Consider the following 4158-nt stretch of genomic DNA (forward strand, 5'->3'; position numbering starts at 1 on the left):
AGCAAGGTCTTCAGGGGATTTTTAAAATTTCTCCTCTCGCTGGTCATTTGGCAAGGTCAGAGGAGGCCCCATAAGTGACCATTAGAAGGAGAGGGCATTATTCCTAGTGGTCGTTCAGTAGAGATTTATTGTAGTCCTCACGTGTACCAACTCTTGCTCTGGAAAGGTGGGAAGGGAGGGCACACAAATGACTAAGCCGTGAACTCAGAGCCCTGGGACTGTTGGTCTGATTCAGGTGTGGAGGAGAGACAGGTAAATAAATAACCATACTGTAAATGAGGACCAGAGAGCTCAGTGCCAGGGGCACGTGAATGGGTCACTTAAGTGGGTGGCAGCTGAGGAGGAGATTAAGGAGGGCACTTGTGATGAGCACCGGCCGACGAATGGAAGTGTTGAATTGCCATATTGTACAGCTGAAACTAATATTACACTGTAAGTTAACTAACTGGAATTTCAATAAAAACAAACAAACAAACAAAAAAGATTGGGAGCCAGTTTCCTTGTTTTGAAGTCTTCTTTGAGAGGAGGGACGAGTTTCAGTGAGGGTGAAGAGAGGTGAGAAGGGCTTTTATCGGTAATGGTAGTGCCTTTTGCCTTCTGGGGTGGGTTTGAGGGAGACATAGGAAGGGGCCTGAGGGCCTCGCACTTACAAGGGCCCCACCTTGCTTAGTTTAATGTTCGGTGGTTGCCATCCTGAAGTTCTTTCTGTTCATGTTTTTCCTTTTGTACGAGGCCCTGCAATTCATGTAGTCAGTCCTGCATTTGGAGATCAGGCTGTCACAGTGGTTGAGGCAGATTGTGAAGAGCTGTGTCTGTCAAACTGGAGAATATTTGACTGTATTCTAGAAGCAGTGGGAAGCATGCCGGGGGTGGTGATAGGGTTGTAGAGGAGAACCAGAGAGGCTGGTGAGACCCAGGGGGCTGGCCGTCCGTGGCGGGAGGCTGCCCCAGTCGTGCTGGAACAGAGGTGGCAGATGCGCACAGCTCCAAATGACACAGGTGGTGGAGATGGGCTGCCTCGAGGCAGGGGACAAAAGTGGAGCGGGCCGTTGAGGATGGCTGGGGTTTCTCGTGAGGCCGGAGAGTCCATTCACCAACAGGAATGCAGGGGAAAGGAATCCTTAAGCCAGTGGCAGCAAGGCAGATGTTTTGCAGGAGTGGGGTGAGGCCCTTTCCAGAAAGACCCGGAAATCTCTGGTGGGACAGCTTGTGGAAACATGCACTGCAGCTGCTCAGCTGTAGCAAATGACCTGCAGATCAAGGTTTTTGTCAGTATCAAGAGCTTCACTAGAACAAATATTCATCCAAAAATAAACTTCCCGTTCTTCCTGTTTTTATAACTTGCCTATTTCCTCTGAGTTTGAGGCTGGTCTGTTCCGTGGGTTATTAATCTTCAGAGGATCAAGACCTCTATAGAAGTATTTCCTGTACATGTTTATCTACCCAGCCCTAAATTATTTTCTCCAAATGATAAGAGAACTTTTCCATACTGGTGTGTCAGACTTTTCCTTTGAGAGGTTTCAGTTAGGCACCCCAGCTAGTAAGGCTAAAACCAGAAAGGCTTACCCCAGAACACAGGAAACCCGGGTACAGTGGGGGCGGGAGAAGTGACCTGCAGTGGGTGTTCATAGGCATCCTCCGTTCACCTCCTTCAGGTTCAAGGGGCTCCTTTCTGGCCAGAGTCCTAGGAGAGAGATAAGGTGATGGCTGCAGAGGGCCCGATTTGAGGGAATTTGAAACACCCTACTGAATATCCACAGGGGAATAATAGCCCCAGAAATATTTCTGCCCCTTGGAAGAACTTAAAATACCCCCCCCACCCACATTGGACCATAATTTGTGTTTAAAACATCTTCCATCTTTATGCTTTCAAATACAAGGGGAAGAGAGTGTCCTTGGTGCTCATGACTATGCACAAAGAAAAAGAGAAAAGCCATGTTGAAGCTGGGGCCAAGTTCAGACCCCATAGACAAATAGACGAGCTTGCATAAGGAAGGGAGGGCATTTTAACTCACCGGCCCAGTAAATCCCCCTGCCTGTGGGAGACATTCTTTGGTCTCCTACCTTTTTGTGCATACAGATACCAAGCTAGCATGCTGGTGAGTATTTTTTAAATGTAAGCCTCCTTGTGTGACTCTTGTAGAGAGACCGTGGGGACCGGGCTGCGTGGGTGGCAGCTTGTGCCGCAGCGGAACTTGGAAGGAAGCCAGTTGCCTTTTACTGAGGCCTTCCGAGGTGGGGCAGGGATGTCATATTTTGCACAGGGCACCACCCCTCCCCCCTGGTGATTCAGGTGACTGGATTGGGAATTTCTGGGCCAGAGCACGGCCCACTGCTCTAGGCCCACACTGTCCAACACCTGAGCCACCAGCCACTAGCCACCTGGGCTGTTGTGCACTTGAAACGAGGCTAGTGTGAACTGAGATACACTATAAGTGTAAAATAACACATTGGAGTCTGCAGACTTACTATGAAGAAAAAGAATGTAAAATAATTCCTCATTAGTAAATCTTTCATTTTGATTACTTGTAGAAACGAAAATGTTTTCGATATATTGGGTTACGTCAACTATATTATCCTGGTTAGTTTGGCCTGTTTATTACTTTTATAATGTGACTAATAGAAAAATTTTAATTGCATATGGGGCTTACGTTCCATTTCTGTAGGACAGTGCTGCCAGTCTGTGTTGAGGTCAGCTGCCAGTTGTGGCTTTGAAAGCAATACATTTCCAGAGGCTGGGTGGGGAGGGGAGGCCCCTCTCTCCCTGGTGGCCTGGCTGAGGGGAGACCCAGCCTTAAGTTTCGGCTGCGTAGGGTGGGGGGTGGGACAGCCTACTTCTAGGCAAAGAGTTAATAACTCAATAAACAGCAGCAGGAATTTTTTTTTAATGTTCGTTTATTTTTTGAGAGAGAGAGCGCTAGTGGGGGAGGAGCAGAGAGAGAAGGAGACACTGAGTCTGAAGCAGGTTCCAGGCTCTGAGCTGTCAACATAGAGCCTGTTGGGGAGGTGGGGGGCGGGGGGTCAAACCAATGACCTGTGAGATCATGACCTGAGCCGAAGTCAGACACTTAACCAACTAAGCCACCCAGGCTCCCCAACAACAGCAGGAATTTTTTAAAATCCTTGCAAAAGCACACCTCCTGGCTTAATATTTTTTTCTTAGCCTGCTTTGCATACCAGCCTCTTTACTGGAAGCTTCCCCTCCCCACCTCCAAATTCAGAACTCCACCTATCGGCATGGAACCTGCAGCGATGTTGTCCATGGGATCTTACTGTTTTGTTTTATGCTCTTGTTTAGATTATTCATCTGTCCCCAGGTCAGGCTCCAGTAGCTGCCAACCCAGAAACTACCCAGTTAGGCCTGAGAAGCCACTATTTCGGACCAGTCCACCCTACCCCGCCTTTGGAGTGGTTACTTGAGTGAAAACGTCCACACCTCTGTCCCTCGAATACCGAACTTCTGCTGGAATAATCAACATGAGAAGCAGCACGTCTTAAGTGCTTGTTCTGTGTGATGTGCTTTATTACATGTACAGTTAATTGGTATTACAAACTCCAGTACACCCCAGAGTAGGAGCCATTGTTTCCCCATTTTGCAGATGGAGAAACTGAGTTTAGAAAAATGTAGTAAGTTATCTGAGAACTCATGGCTAGAAATCAGTGGGGCAGGGAGTATGGTTTGGGCTGTGGGACTCCATAGTTGAGGGTTTAACCATAGGGTATCATTCTGCACTGCCCAGACCAGCCCACAAATGCGTTGTTCAGTTCTGCACATGCATTTGTTTATCAACACGTCTGCTGGTGCAGGCTAGGATATGTCCCCAGGGAGGGTTCAATTCTGGGTTGTGGCAACAACTGAGCTAAGAGTTAAGGAGTACGGTGAGTGTCTTTGAGCCCTACTAGAAGGACACCCTCTCACATGGCTTTTATTTTTTAATTTTTTTTTTCAACGTTTTTATTTATTTTTGGGACAGAGAGAGACAGAGCATGAACGGGGGAGGGGCAGAGAGAGAGGGAGACACAGAATCGGAAACAGGCTCCAGGCTCCGAGCCATCAGCCCAGAGCCTGACGCGGGGCTCGAACTCCCGGACCGCGAGATCGTGACCTGGCTGAAGCCGGACGCTTAACCGACTGCGCCACCCAGGCGCCCCTCACAT

General features: G+C 48.5%; 1 long non-coding RNA gene across 1 annotated transcript in view; it reads right to left on the reverse strand.

The window, feature by feature from the left end:
• Window positions 1-898: 898 nt before the first annotated feature.
• The window catches only part of LOC121019096 (uncharacterized), a 28331-nt gene continuing 25071 nt past the window's right edge, over window positions 899-4158 (reverse strand). Inside the window, exons 2-3 of the long non-coding RNA XR_005785454.1 lie at window positions 1567-1684; window positions 899-1250 (exon numbers count right to left, since the gene is read on the reverse strand). This is a non-coding gene — a long non-coding RNA (uncharacterized LOC121019096). The remainder of the gene's footprint in view (window positions 1251-1566; window positions 1685-4158) is intronic.

This window comes from Herpailurus yagouaroundi, unplaced genomic scaffold (assembly GCF_014898765.1).
Source record: "Herpailurus yagouaroundi ecotype Mexico unplaced genomic scaffold, PumYag 221, whole genome shotgun sequence".
Classification (NCBI taxonomy): Eukaryota; Metazoa; Chordata; class Mammalia; order Carnivora; family Felidae; genus Herpailurus; species Herpailurus yagouaroundi.